The sequence below is a fragment of the Canis lupus genome, chromosome 20, assembly GCF_048164855.1.
Source record: "Canis lupus baileyi chromosome 20, mCanLup2.hap1, whole genome shotgun sequence".
NCBI lineage: Eukaryota > Metazoa > Chordata > Mammalia > Carnivora > Canidae > Canis > Canis lupus.
The window spans coordinates 46726355-46743047 of NC_132857.1; the positions used below are offsets into that span (position 1 = coordinate 46726355).

At 34.9% G+C, this 16693-nt stretch overlaps 1 long non-coding RNA gene across 1 annotated transcript in view; it reads left to right on the top strand.

Moving 5' to 3' along the window:
• The first annotated feature begins 993 nt into the window (after positions 1-993).
• The window catches only part of LOC140612118 (uncharacterized), a 69912-nt gene continuing 54212 nt past the window's right edge, over positions 994-16693 (top strand). Inside the window, exon 1 of the long non-coding RNA XR_012013427.1 lies at positions 994-1261. This is a non-coding gene — a long non-coding RNA (uncharacterized lncRNA). The remainder of the gene's footprint in view (positions 1262-16693) is intronic.

Here is a 16693-nt window from a genome sequence, read left to right on the forward strand (position 1 = left end):
GCTTATTTTGAAATGTCCCATGTCTTGCAAAGTATTAGCATCAGGACTCCTTGCCACACATCTGACCGACGGGGGGTGGAAGTGGTGCTGGGCTTGTTATCCATCATGGTTCAGGTGGACCAACAGGACCAAAGACCTATTATTTCTGGACCTACCCATTTCCCCTACAGGCTTGTGAGCCCTTCAGAGGCAGTGACCATGTATTATGCATTTTGTACCTTTTAAATGTCTTATATACATAAAAGGGCATTTAGGGAACATTTCTTGAATAATTACTGAATAGTAATATTTAAAAATAACATCAAGCTAAGAGACTTTCTTTTTTTTTAAAGATTTTATTTATTTATTCATGAGAGACCCAGAAAGAGAGGCAGAGACACAGACAGAGGGAAAAGCAGGCTCCCTGCAAGGAGCCAGATGTAAGACTCTATCCCAGGACCCCGGGATCATGCCCTGAGTGGAAGGCAGACACTCAACCATGCCACCCAGGTGTCCCACTAAGAGACTTTCTTACGGTTATATAAGTAGTGCTAAGCTTAGGCCCTACTTAGTTGCCTTTAAAGAAAAGAATGTCGTGGAGAAAATTTTGAAGATTTACCTATATAGGGTGTTACTTTAGTATAAAAAATGAAGGTAACAGTGCTGCCATCCCAGCCATAGCATTAAGATATTAATTCTCAATCTCTCTCCCTTTCTCTCTTGTTTTGTTTTTATTTTTAGTTCTCATTTTTTGAGCACTTATAATGTGCTGGGCATTGTTTGAACTGTGAATTGTGTCAGATGCATTATCTTATTTAGCAGTCCATTTAAGGTTGTGATCCACATTTTATAGATGAGAATATTAGGATTTGAGAAGTTAATAAATTTACCCGTAGTCAAGTAACTTGTAAGTGGCCAGGATTTGAATCTAGGTCTGTGTTACATCAGAATCCACATTCTTAGGAACTGAATTGTAGTGTCAGGATTCTTTTAGAGTCCCAGAAGAACTGAGACTTCACAAAGGGGTATTCATGTGTAGGTTGGACATGTTTTACCACTGCCCTTGTTTCAGATACCACCCCCACCCCCAACTAGTTCGGTTAAAGTCTGTCTGACTTAGCTTTCCAGATCACCAGCTCCTCTCCAGGTAAAGAAACCCTGGCTCTAATCTGGAGACAGCCCTCAGAAATTCAGGGAATCATCCACATGGAGAGGGCTGGTTGCAGCCCAAGAAGAATCTCAGGGCACACACAGCTTGGTAGCCTGTCTGCCTGATGAGAAGGTATGATTTTAAAGGAAGAGTCTCCCTAGAGCCAACAAGAAGTAAAGCTCCCATACTCCTGGGTACAGGTGATATACTCTACCCATAGCAGGAGTTCAGGCAGGTGGTAAGCATTGGCACCTTCCATCTGCCTTTTGGGGGCGTGGGGCCCTGGTGGTCTCTAGGGTCTGAATTGACTCCTCTGAGGACTCTGCTTAGGTCTTATTCCCTCTTTGCTGACCTACAAGCTAATTTCTTACTTTCCCATATGCCATCCAACTGTCCCCATTATCTCAAACGTGGGGGTCTTTTTTCACTTTTATTGGCAGAGAACATTTCTCTTTCCGGTCACTTACCTTCAATCTTTTGCTTTTGCACTGCAAACTTTGTCTATCCCTTTGACTGCCTATTTTCCTTCATCATTTCTGCTGTCATCACTTCCTTGCTGCAAAGAATGCCCAAGATGCTGAGTGAAGGAAAGAACCCAGGGATAGAAGGCAATAGCCTAGAAATGAACACATGAGATACCCTACAACAATATTATCTTGACACACACTTTGATATGAGATGTGACTCATCTGGAGGATAGTAAGTTATCCACTGGCCTATGGCAGAGAGGAACTCTGCCTCTGCCAGTGTTCTGGAAGAAACAGAAAGTGTGGTCATGTGAGATCTAGTAAGCTTTACCTTGAACATCATCTAGGAGGACTTCAGGTTAGGGTTATCAGATTTAGCAAATAAAATACATCATGCTCAATTAAATTGGAATTTCAGATGAATTATAATGATTTTTAGTATATCTCATGTAGTATTTGAGACATACTCATGTTACTTATTGTTGTTTATCTAAAAGTCATGTTAATATGGCATCCTGTATTTTATCTGGAAAATCTATCCTGAGTTCATCTGGTTAAAAATGAGTTTATTGATCTAGCTTATAGGTATAACCAGTTAATACCAGTATAGCTCATGCTACTTGCAGGTAAAATATGTTTTCCCTGCTTTATTTATCTGGCTACCTTTGATGAGGACTTCTCATCATTTGGTTGGCATTAATTTGACCATATCCTAAGCGTGTCCTGAGTCTTGAGTCTGCTTGCTTTCTGATCTAATATAATTATCAATTAAACACCATTTCTGAATTAATTACACTAACCATCTGAGCCTTCAAATTATTCACAACCTAAGCAGGTGTTCACCTGGCTGTCTATCATAACTGTATCTCACTGGCCCTGGACCTATCTGAATGCCTGTCAACATGACTCAACTAAAGGTAGCTGTAGATGGACTGGTTCAGAAATGATGAAGGGATTGCGTCAGTTATCTAATAAAGAATCACAAAATTCCAGTGGTATGCAACCATAAAAACATTTAGCTCCTGGGTCTGTGGGGTTCATCTGATCTGGTCTGCTCCCTGGGATCTGACCTGTGCTTGCTCATGCATCTATGGCTGGCTGTGCCCCTGCAAGGTAGAGCTGGTGAGGTTGGCTGGATTTGTTTACAGGTCATCAGGCTGGGGGCTGATCTAAGATGGTCTCACTTAGGAAAACTGAAATGTCTCTTGCCTTTCCTCTTGGAGGCTGACCTGCTCTCATAATACCAGCAGAGGGCAAGAGAGAGCACATATGCCCAGAGCTTTCTAGCCTGGGCCTGTGTCACATCTATTAACATCCAGTTATGGTATCAGTCCAAGGTCAAGGAGTGGGTTAACAGGCTGCTCTTTTAGTATGAGGATCTGCAAAGTCACATTACAGAGGGAGTGGAGGGTGAGGAAAAAAAAAATGTACTATCAATTTGACAAGAAAACCATAGATAGTTCAACTTCCCAAACTCAAGTAATTTAGAATTAAAAAAAAAAAAAGATATTACCTTAGTAAAAAAGTAGCATTAAGTGTGGCCCTGAGGCAGGTGACAGGGACAGAATATGGGGTTGGAATGAAGTCAGGGTGGCCAAAGCAGATCACTGCAAGCATGAGATTAACAGGTGGATAAAATAGGAGATAAACCTGGAGAGTTAGGGCGGGCCAGAAAGTACAGGTCTTGCTGGTCTTTAAAAAAAATAATCACTTAGTGAATCCTTGTTTTATAATTATTTTACAAAATTCATAATGGTTTTGTCACTTATCATTGGGTATTACTTTCTGCAATTGTACAATGAGAGATTGCATTAACTGAAAACTTAATAGCTTTGGGACTAATCTAGCTAGCAAATGTGGATTTATTTGGGCCAGAAGAGTGTTAATTAATTTTTTTAATGCTTTATGAGAGTGCTGTTCTTCAAGTTTCCACAGAGTTGTTATTCTAATCTTTTAACTTGCTGCTTCACACATTTATATTTTCTACCTAGCTCTCAAGGCATTTAAGCTTGAAATTCCTTAGTAAGGTAATTTTAGTTCTCTCTCAATTCTATATTTCTCATATCAGGGAAGGACGGGTATAAATCTAGGGTGGCACCGATTTGAGAGAGAAAACAATTAGGTGAAAAAAATTTACATAATCCCTCTGGAAATATCAGTGGATCAAAACAACCTCAGGTTGGCAATGAAACAACCCAAACAAGTTGCTTAATTAAAAGAGCCAACATTTTGGGGGCCAAGATGACAAAGGATCCTTGTCTATTTGTCCCAAGAGAAAGATACTAATAAATGAGAATACAAATGAATAAGCTGTGTAGAAATTATAACTAACTGAAAGCACTATAGGACTAGGATCAGGGAATATTCTTTACCTGAGTATCTTTCTTTTATTTAAATTGAACTCTGAATTTCTTAAAAGTTCTCTACTGTAATTACTTTGAAGTAAATGCCATGATATCTTTGAAAAAAGAACTGTATGCGGAGATGAAGCAAAGGATCCTTGCCATCTCAAATTATACTTTCCATAAGTGAGAACATATGTTTTAGATGTAACAGATTTCAGAGAATTATCTTAGGCATGGTACGCTAGAGGCACACGGATTGAAATTCATAAAAGATGCAAACTTGCATGTCTATATGTTGTCTGCTAGACAAGGGAATTTCTTGCCAACCTTTGGCTTTAGAGTCTCCTACAATGGTGCATCCACATCTGTTGTATGAACCAATGGAAAAATCAGGAAGATGTTTCAATCCAGAAGATTTTCACTTGTAGGGCAGTCAGAATAATATTATTTAAGGTGTAGGTTATAAAATATGTTTATTCTTGCTGTTTTAGAAAGATATTAGGTCCATTGACTTTTTACTGGCCAGTTGGGAAGCACCTGAGACAGTTTGAGGTGAAGAACACTGCAAGCATCACTTACTGAGAATCAGGAAGAAGTAGAGAAAGCTGATCCTTTCTTCACACACAAAAGATAATTGCAGTCATTGAGAAATAGATTTTTAAGTTTTGAGTTCAGCTGATAATTCCAAATTGGGAACTAGGGGAAGTCAGCAGATTCTATAAAGGATCTGTCAAAGGTTAGACCTTTCAAAGATAGGACCAGAACACCAGGCAGGGGCAAGTGGGACAAATTCACCTACCAACTTACTAAATGTTAGGGAAATACTTAATGGATGAAGTGTGCCCATCCAGGAAATCTACTCTTTATTTATTTATTTTTTAATTCACTTTCATTCACTTATTCATTCATTTTAACATTGCCAAAGTAACTTTTAGCTTAATATCTATGTGATTGCCGCATAATAGAAAAACAGTAATTATTTTGAGTGAAAGAGTAAAAAGAATAATAAAAAATAAAAAAATAATAATGATTGTAGGAAATACAGAGAAGCAAAAGAGGAAGGCAAAAGACAACCCATCACCATTAATATTTTGTTTTGGAGTTATACTATACATAATATTTGCTAATCTTTTTTCCCCAGGTATCAGTTTCCATGATACTAAACGTGCTTGCAAAAAACTAATTTTTAGCCCCTGAATAGTGCATTCATATTGTTTCTAGAAAGCAATTTATAGATTGCCTACAAAAATCTCTAGGCTATTAATCTCTTTATTTTATAGTCCCCATATTTTAATTTATTTACATGATTTCAAAATTCTAACAATATTTGGATTATGCAAAGTATTAATGCTCATTGAAAAAATTTCAGATGTACATAAAAATATAGTCTTTTCTCAATTATAAGATAATAATTGAAATTTACAGCAATATCTAATAACATTTTTTAGGAAAAGATATTTTCTTACATGTGTTTGTCAATTGTAAAACACAATATGATTTTAGAGTGAGCGGAAACATATATCTCAGATTTGAGGACTTACAGTATTAATAACAACCACCTTGAGTATGTGTGAAGGATAACAAATGTACCCAATGGTGCCAACAACCACCAGAGGCTTATGAAGGAGGTATGATGCTGGTATTATTATTTTAAAGAGAAGGGAATTTCATACTTAGAGATGTTAAAAACTTTTCAAGATTACACAAAAAGAGGTAAAATCTAAACCCAGACCCATCTGAAATGAGAAAGCATTTTATTTAATTTAATTATGTATATATAACAGATAGATAAATAAAATATCATATATAGAATACTTTAAAACAAATATGCTATATTATAAATAATATATGTAAGAAACATGTTATATATAGCAGATATTATATATACATTAGATAAGTATGTTATTTTATAATAGTAATAAAATATTTTTAAAGTATCTATTATATAAACATATAGAACAAACAATATGCATGCAATAAAAATATATAAAGTTTGCCATTTTAGTAATTTTTGTGTATAATTTAGTGATGTTAGTTACATTCGCAGCATTGTGCTAGCACCATTATGTATTTCTGAAAGTTTTTCATCACCTCAAACAGAAATTTCATCACCATTAAGCAACAACTGCTCATTTCTTTTTCCTCTCAGGCCTTGGTAATCACTATTTTCTGTTTCTATGAATTTGCTTATTGTAGATATGTAATATAAGTGGAATCATCTAATATTTGTTCTTTTGTGCCTGGCTTATTTCACTTGACATAATGTTTTAAATATTCATCTACATTGTAGCATTTAACAGAACTTCATTCCTTTCTATTGCTAAATGATATTCCATTTTATGTATACATTATGTTTTATTTATCCACTCATCTTTTGACAGATACATGGGTTGTTTCCATATTCTGGTTTTTGTGGATAATGTTGGTGTAAGTATCCCTATAATATATCAGGAGTGGAATTGCTGGGTTAAATGGTAACTCTGTGTTTAATTTCTTGAGGAAACACTAATGTTTCCTCAGTGGTTATATCATTTTATTTTCCTAACAGAAATGCAGAGGGCTTCAATTTACGTTTTTGCCAACACTTGTTATTTTTTATTTTTTGATCCTAGCCATCTTAGTAGGTGTACTTAGTAGTATCTCATTGTACTCTCATTGTACTTTGATTTATGTTTTCTTAATGACTCTTTATATTGAACATCTTTTGATGTGCTTAGTGGCCATTTGCATATTCTTTGGAGAACTGTTTATTTGGAGAAATGTCCTTTGTCCATTATTTTTAAAGTTATTTTTATTTTTGTTGTTGAATTGCAGGAGTTCTTTATATATTTTGACTAATAAACTCTTATTAGTTATATGATTTGCAAATATCTTCTCCTGTTCTGTGGATCATCATTTTACTATCTTAATAATATCCTTTGATGCACAAAAGTTTTACATTTTGATGGGGTTCAAATTATGTATTTTTTTTCTTTTGTTACTAATGCTTTTAGTGTCATATCTAAGAATCCATTGCCAAATCTGAGGTTAGGAAGATTTACTTTTATGTTTTCTTCAGGTTTATGGTTTTTACTTTTTTTTTTTTTTTTTTAATAGGCCTTTGATCAATTCTGAGTTAATTTTTGTATATGGTATGAGGTAGGGGTCCAATTCCATGTTTTTTGCATGTGGAAATCCAGTTGCCCCAGCACCACTTGTAAATAGAGACTGTTCAAGTGAATTGACATGACACTTCTGTTGAAAAATTAGGTGGTTATAGGTGTATTGTTATTTATGGCCTCTCAATTTAAATCCATTGGTCTATATGTTCATTCTTATGCCAGAATGATACTCTTTTGATTACTGTAGATTTGTAGAAAGTTTTGAAATAAGGACCAGTGAGTCCTTCACTTTTATTTTCAAGATTGTTACAGTACTCAAGGGTCCTTGTAATTTCATGTGAATTTGAAGTTTGACTTTTCCATTTCTGCAAAAGGGCTATTGGGATTTTGGTAGAAATTGCATTGAATATATAGGTTACTTAGGGTAGTTTTGACATCCTAACAATATTGAGTTGTTCAATCCATGAACATGAAATCTCTTTCCATTTATTCAGTCCTTCTTTAATTTCTTTCAGTAATATTTTGTAGTTTTCAGTGGTACAAGTCTCACCTTCTTGATTAAATTGTTCCTAGGTATTTTACGATTTTTGATGGCCTTGTGTATGGGATTTCTTTCTTAATTTCCTTTTTGAGTTGCTTATTGCTGGTGTACAGAAACTTAACTGATATCAGTGTATTGATATTGTACCATATAGCTTTGTTGAATTCACTTTTAGTTTTAGTATTCTTCTTATATTCTTCTTTCTTTACTTTTTTTAAAAGATTTTATTTATTTATTTATTTATTTATTTATTTGAGAGAGAGACAGAGCATGAGTGGGGGAGGGGCAAAAGGAGAGAGAGGCAGACACCCCACTTGTAGGGAGCCAGACTTAGGAGATCCCAGGACCCATGAGATCATGACCTGAGGCAAAGGCAGATATTAACTGACTGAACCAACCAGGTGCCCTTTCTTCTGTATTTTCTAAAGTAGAATTTAGTCATTTGTGAATAAAAATAATTTACTATTTCTTTTTTAATTTGGATGCTTTTGTATTTTTAGTGAATTTATTATTATTTTTAATAAAATAAAATTCAACTCTAATCTTATCACTCAGTGGAGATAATTGCTGACAACTTGACAGATATATTTCTAGATGCTTTTTCTCACCATTCATCCATCTTATCATTCATATTCTTATCCATATTTCTTTTTAATTATATATAATATGCATATATTTTATATTATATGAATATCATATATATTATAGTAATGTATATTTAATATTACATATTTTTCCTTAGGAAAATATCCATTTTATTTCTGGTTGCAATTGCTTATTTAGACCTAACAGAACTTTATGAAAATCTTCAATAAGTCAGCTCTTCAGTTTGAATTTTTCCTAATGCATTATATTTATTATTTTATTCTTCCCACTTACCTCTAATTATTTTTCTAGATTTGTGATTTAAACTTTTACATTTATTCATTCCTTATTTAAAAATAATTTCAGATTTTTACTTGTCTGATTATAATTTTAATGATTTTCCATATGTAGTTTTCTCATTGTAGGTACATTTCCTTTACCTGTAATTGCGGTTGTACATTTTACTTTGGCTTATGAATTATTCAGGCTGTTTAATTACTGTTGGTGAACTTTTTACTTATAAGTGGAGATGGAAGATCTGGTCTATAGTTTATGATAATTGGTAGATTTGTCTCCACTCTCTGTAATTTAGTTAAATGCTATGTTTGAAGATGTTTCTTGTGCAATCAACCATTCTAAAGCCTTTCTAGTGTACTTCTGATCCACTGAGGTGGCATTACCTTCCTACCCCCAATTTATGCTGGAAATTTACTATTTTCATTAGATTCTAAGTTTGTTTTTTTTTTTGTTTTTCTTTCCCACATTGACCCCCCCCTTAAAATAGAGATTTTGACTCTTTTACTCACTGGACTGCTACCACCAATCTGGTTTCCTTTTCTGCTTCATAATATTTTTGAGAGGACTTTCCAGGAATATAGCTAATAATTGCTAGAAGTGGGAGAGAGGGCAAAAGACCACACGCTAACAGTTCCAAATAGTATCAATCAAGAGTTGTAGAGATGACTACAATTTTTCTCACTAGCATATCCCATGGTCTTAGAATTTGGGGAACATATGGTAATGGAAGAAGACAACAACCCTCCTTTTGTCAGGCATTCTTCATCTTGTGAGTGGAAACCAAGATATGCCGTGGCCTGAAGATTGTGATGGCTCCTTATATTTCTGTCATATAATCTACTGTTACTGTTATGAATCTTTTGTGGAATTGTCCAACAGTCCTATATTTAGATTTAGAAAATTTCCTTCATTGTGAATGTTTTTGAAGGTATTTAGTAGGCATTTTTGAGAGATTATAAAAAAAAGAACTATTGGCCAGATGATATTTTTGAACTTAAAGATGTTACATGGAGCTTCTTAAGTGTACATCTCAGAGTCTGAGAGTAAATGCAGTGTGCTCATAGATACTTAGAGGTAGATATACTTAGAAAAATCCAAATGATATAAAACAATTGAAGCAGGTTAGCAATGCTCTCAACACTCAGTGCCAATGACAGGTTTCATTAAAATAACTTGTGTCACTTAAGAAAAACTGGTTAGAAAAGAATATGACTAATGTGTAACTAAAGGTAGAATAATAAAATATATAAGAGCTTATTAGAGATAAGAGACATATGTATAAACTTTAACCAAGTTAAATATTAGAAGTCCCATTTCTAGAAAATAGGAAAAGTAGATATTGATTTGCTTTAGTAAGCATTAACTAAACATTTTTGTTAGAGCCTTTAAGAAAATTAACACACACATTATTAATCTTCAGATATGATGTATTTTCAGAAAGTTGCCCTATTCATAAATTTTCAAGAAAAGATCTGTGGCAGATTGTATTATTAAAGAATGGGAACACTATTTTATTCCTTCCCCTGTACACCACTTAAAACAAAATCTTGATACTTTTCCTATAGGAAGATTGGGAAATATTGTTTTTTTTTATTCCCCTTAAAATAGGACAGACTTGTAACAATAGCAATAGTGATGTTATATGACATCTAGAGCTAGGTTATGAGAGACAGTATAGTTCCTACCTGGTTCTCTTGAGTTGCTTACTTTAGAAACTCAGCCACCATGCTGTAAGAAAGCCAGTCAGCCATATGGAGAGGACACATGGATGTGTTCTAGCCAACAGTTCCAGCTGTATCAGTCAGTATCAACCACCAGACATGCTGTGGAAGAGTCTTTGAGTTTCCCCAGATGATGCCATGGGAAGCAGGGACAAGCTGCATCCCCTGAGCTCTGCCCATATTATCTCAGGTTACAGATCAACATAAATGATTATCGTTGGATTTTGTTGCTAAGTTTTGGAGACAGGGGTTGTTATACAGCTATTGTTGCATAAAGGGGATAAGATCTATTATATAATCAATGGTATAACCTTGCCATGTCATTATGGATATTTCCAATTTGCATGTCAAGTCTAGAATATATATTTTAAAAATATCTAAAATATCTGACCCAGCCTTCTTAAATATTGAGAGACTGTTGTATTAGTCAGCTGGTATGGACCAAAATATACACTGAGGAACTTAGATAGAAACTTTAGAACTTAGGTAGAAATGGAACATAATAAAACCACTTCTGAGAGAGTATTAAAGAGCAAAATGGTGAGGTCTCTGGTTCTGCTAATGTTATACTACAGTAATTTGTTGAGTTGCATAAAACAACTACAAAAACACCTTTTTTAAGGATAAAACATTAAAATCCTTCCCCTGAGTTTGGAAATGAAGCAGCGATGCCATAATTACTTCTATCTAACTTATACTATAGTCCTGATGTAATAAAATGAGAAAAATAGGTGTAATTGTGAGAATTAGAAAGTAGAAGTGAAGCTTTATTCACTGAAGATATGATGTATATGTATAGAAAATCCAAAATATTTTATAGAAAAATATAATTAAATTAAAATTTTAACAGCATATAAGGATCCAGTTTACAATATAGTATATCCATGACATCAAGCACTTTTGCTTTGCTTTGCTTTCCTTATAAATACTGTGAGGAAACTAAGTAGTTTAGAAGCATACATTGGACTTGTTTGGGACCTTCATGCCTTTACTAAGTTATGTCCATTTGTGGAAATTTTCCTTTTAAGAATTGATAGAAGGATGGATGTAAGTGAATCTGGGGTTATATCCCTCAGCAAAGCATTCAAGGGTGACTTTTATTTATTTACTTTTTTGGATAATTCATTCTAAAGTAACATTTGTTTTCCCAGAGATAGTGAAGATATGGGGGGGTAGGGAAGAAAAGCACAAATGAGTAGACTGACTCCCTTATATTCAGCATTGTGGTAAGTTCTGACTATAATGACATTCACTGGATGTTGTGGTTGAATTGTGTCCCACTAAAATTCCTACTTTGGAGTCCTAACCCCTCAGTGCTTCATAATGTGAGGGATCAATTTTGTCCTATTTCTGCCAGTCTTCTCTCCAGCATTAGACTCCCCTCTTTAGTCCAATCCTCTTTTATTTTTATGACTTGGGATTGTTTGAGGTTTTCAGAATGGAAGACTTCCATTTATTATCATTAAAAAGAGTTGTTGTGGATGTAATTAATTAAGATGATGTCATATTGGAATAGTGTGAGTCTCTAATTTAATGTGATTGATGTCCTTATAAAAAATACACTATAAAAAGAAGGCATGCTCATAGGGAGAAGACCTTGTGAAGATTAGTTATGCTACCATAAATCAAGGACCTACCCAAAGTCAGGAGAGAGACCGGGAACAGATCCTTTCCTAGAACTGTCAGATGGAGTATGGCCTTCCTGAAACCTTGGTTTCCAACTTCTAGCCTCTGGAACTGTGAGACAATATATTTATGTTGTTTAAGCCACTGAGTTTGTGATACTTTATTATGGCAGCCACAGCACAATAACATCGTGGACTTGTGAGTCTGTCAATATTACAATGACCTGAGATATATGACCTATCTATTATTTATATGGGAGAATTATCCTTCTGAGCATTTAGCAATAAGGCATGTACTTTGATTTGTTTTCTGGGAAATAGGAACTGGTGTGCACTATGGTATCTGTGAATTTATTCACTCAATGATTATTTGTTTGTGTACTAAGTGCAGGTCTACAAGATTAAAAAGATAATCTAAACAAATGTGGCAACTGCCTTCAAGAAGTTTTCTGTTTAGTGGAGGCTATAGATATTAAAGACATTGTCAAGAACACATATATACAACATATGTATGTAAATTTACTGTCCCTATTATCACTAACTGGGATAAATATTGTGAAGTAAGGGCTCAGAATACTCTGATAGAGATAATAGAAATATCTAACCTAGCCTTGGATGATACACTTCCTCAAATGTCTGGGCCCGTGATATTTAACTTGAGATCTGAGTGATTTAATGAGTTTACCATGAGGTTGAAGATCATTCTAAGCAAAAGAAACTGCATGCGCAAAGGCACTAAGGAATTAAGAATTAAGAATAAGCATGGCATGCTTATTCAGGAGCCAATAAAGAGGTATAAGTAGCATTCAGGGCATTCTGGGCCATGCTAAGTACATTGGTCATTGTCCTTAGGCCATTGTAGTTTTTAAAACAGAGCAAATCATTACTACATTTATGTTATAACTTTAGAGTTTTAACTTTAATATTTATGTGCATTTTAATACATATATATTTTAAATGACTTACTCATTACCAATTATTTCACCTCTAACATCTTTAAATGAGAACAATTGCCTAGAAAGATTTATCGTATTTATCACTGGTCTTTTTCCATGCTTTGTTTAACATCAGATCTCACTTGTGCTTCATGCTTGAGGATTGGAGATCTACATTCCAGTCTAAACCACTTTCCCCCTTTTCCCTTGTCTGGATCACCACTTGGATGAATGGGTGGGGGGGAAAGGGGCCCTACATGAGAGTTTTCTAAGTACCACAAAGCCATATATACAAAGTAAAAACATAAAAAATAATATAAGAAACCTATTTTATCCTTTTATACTGTCTTCAGTCATCTTTTCTGTAAGGTTATATAATGTACCACCCTTTTGGCTAAGACTTGGTCTGTGGAAGTTCCTGTTACTATATTAAAATGTTGATATTCTACATGGAAAATGCCATTTATTATTGAAGATCATGCTATTGATTCTTTACAGAACAAAATATGGGATAGATAACTTATCATGGGCATCACCTATTGTAAAAACATCTGGACTAGAACAGACTTTCCCAGGAAAAATGTTAACATTTACCATATTCTATCAGAATTCTTCAAGGATAAGGAAGCTCAAAAAGAGAAGAATTAAACGAAGAATTAACGTGCACCCAAATTTACTAAAAAAAAATAAGTTTTATCCCTGGAGTTATCAAATGCTTGCCTTGACAGTTTTTAAATGTTAGGAATCATTGGACAGGCTGGGAACTCGGTCTCATTGACCCTGTGATGACTTTGAAAGTCCTGGAAGTAGCAGTGTGTCCATTGGAGAACCTGGAGATTCAGTTTCATGAGCTGGAGGATGCAGCACCAGAAAGGGGTAGAGGTAACTGCTCAGATGTTCTTCCGACCCAATGCTACACATGGCTCTGCTTCAAAGTGCTTGCTAACCGTCAGCCAACTGTGCTTTGGGAAGATGAATGACTTTGTTATACTTAAGTAAAAATAACTGGGAAGAAACATTGTTAAAAACAAATAAGAAATCATCCAACAAAAATCCAGCCTTAGAATACATGCCAGAGCCATAAAGAAATGCTTAGGGGATTATCCCCCACAGTGCTGTTTCTCTCCAATAAAGCAGGTAATTGAGAGCTAACCATATTGATTTTGGATTCAGCTCTAGTCAGCCACACTAATTAATGAACTTGATTTGATATTTCATACTTGGACTTAGGGGCTTATCAACACATTATGCAGATTTATGGAAAATTGGACACAAATGGATACTTGGAACAAATAGCCCTGATGATTTTTAAAATCGGTCTGTAATATTTTACCACTATTTTGGATTGATGATTTTTTTCCTTGCATATCAGAGCTTTTCTAGGTACCCTTTGGCTTCATCCTCTCTGGGTTATTTGAAGAGTTCTTCATTCTCTCTCATTTGTGGGGATTGGATCAATTTTGTCCTATTTCTGCCAGACTTCTCTCCAGCATTAGACTCCCCTCTTTAGCCCAATGCTCTTTTATTTTTATGACTTGGGATTGTTTGAGGTTTTGAGAATGGAAGACATCCATTTGGAAAAAAAAAAAAAAAAAAAAAGTAGAGTTTGTTAATGATCAGGAAACAAAAATAAATAAATAAAGTCTTCTTTCCAGTGGCATATGGCAAGTCTGCACTTGACACCAGATTTTTAAAAAGAGGTAAATGTTAAGTATCTCAGATTTGGTTATTTTTGACAAAATCTCTTTTACAATTTTAATAGGTAGTGAGCTTTAAGAATGTCTACAAAATATGATAAGTTGAGGGCATGGGGACAAAAGGGAAAGCAACTAAACTGCGAGTGAAGGAGCTGATTTCTGTTTGTAGGTCAAACATGTGTTCTTGCTTAGAGGGACAGGAGTAATTGTCAGGCCAGTTGAGGGTGAAGGAGGCTGGAGACACTGGCTGGCTTTGACATAAAATTATACTGTCTATCTTTAACTTGTCTGTCACATGTATCAGTCTTTCTTTATTCTTTTCCTCCTGGGCATCCTGAACTTCAGTTGGCCTGATAAGTCTTCTGGCTCTCATCAGTCTGATAACCCCAATTTCAGGATGAGTGATAGGTCTTCTATTAAAGACAAATGGACATTCAGATTGACCCAATGGGGGCACCTTGCTCAGGGTTTTGAAATTCATTCTTTTGATTATTCGTTTCAGTAAGCCAAGAAGGCAGGGTTAGAAAGAAGGTACAAATGAGAAATCTTTCTTTTTCTTTTTTTTTTCTACCTCAGTTGTCAGTCAATGGGACACTTTTAGCTTTCAATTCTACTTTCATTTCTTTCCATTATCCATCTTTTCTATGCCATTTTTCTTCCTCCATTTTTTCCCTCCCCCTCACTTTTTATTAAATCTAGATCTATTTATACTCAACGGTATACAAGATAGAGGCAATTGCAAAAAGATAGGAGGAGATTGGTCTAACAAGTTCACAAGCTTTCTTGATGGATTTCATTTTCCTATAAGAACCCAGTAGCAGCTGAGCTGATTGTGTTTAACTTGTAGGCTTAGGTAGCAGAACTCAAGTCACTGCTAAACCACAGCCTTCAAGGAAGGAGCTGGGAGTAAACCCCTTGATCTCTCTCTCATCACACCTTCCAGTCTCTTCTGGGGCCTTCCTTTGGCTAAATTCAAACAGAAACCAGAAGGTATGAGAGCCTGGTTTATATTGTCTACTGAGGTCAGACTTTTCTGCCTCAGAGCAGGATGAAGAAAAGTAGAAAATAAACAGAGGAAACAAGATAAAATATGCACAATAGGGCATGAGAAGAGGAAAAGGCAATTACGGGAATTTCCATTTTAGTTAGACCTAGATAACCTCATGCGGGCACATCTATTATTGTTTCCTTTCTTTGGGACCCCTCTAAAATAATGGTTTATTAGCTTTATGGCTATGAATGACTTTTTTAGTTAAGCATGGGTTTGTGCCTAACATTATTCTCTTTCTCCCTAATTTCTGTATATATTCTTCTTTTTCTTCTCCATTTGTTTCTTTTACACCTTATTCGGACTCAGTGCATGTCCAGTCTCTTCTACTGCTGAGCTTCATTTTCGCCTGCTTCCTATAGTATTTAATTCCTTTACTATTCATTTGACACATTACTGTATTTTTCTGGGACTTTAAAAAATAGTGTATATGTCCTTTTTGTCTGGCTATTTCTTTGTGTCTCTTGTGCCCTTAAAAGTTAATGCTTTTAAAAAATGCAGACTAGTATGTTTGATGATATTCTGTTAACATGGGAAACATAAACCACGAAAAACTGACAGCAACTGCATACTCAAAAATAAGGCTTAAAAAATTCCTAGAAACTAAAACAATGCTCCCAGTCTTCTATATTCTTGCTACCAGGTTATTTATTGCTAGAACTTTTGAATCCTACTTGGTGCCGCCAGGCAGACTCTTGATCCTGCTCCCTTGTAGCTATGTGACCCAGTCAACCGATTCTCAGCTTCTTCAATTAAAATTGGAATAATGATACCAACCTTATAAAACTTTTTATTTCAAGAATTGAATGTGATATGCTAAGAAAAGCATACTCACCCACGTTTGCTGTCACACACACTCAAAAATTTTCTCAAAAGTTTAAATGAAAGCAAGGGTCCAACCTTGTTATTTGTAAAAATCATAGACAAAATGAAATTCAAATCGTATTCCAGAAACCATATAGAATAATGGAGGTCTTTAAATTTCCTTGAATGGACCAGTCTCAATTTATATTTTTCTATTTTCATTTTTATAGTGTATTGTGCTGAAAGCCACAGATTTTTACAATAAAGACAACACTGAACATCTCTCTCTCTCGATCTCTCTCTCTCCCTTTTATCCACGTGTTCCTTGGTTTTCTCATCAACCTGTTAGGTCTCTTTGCTTACTTCCTCCCTCACATCTCTCTCCCCTCTCTTGGGCC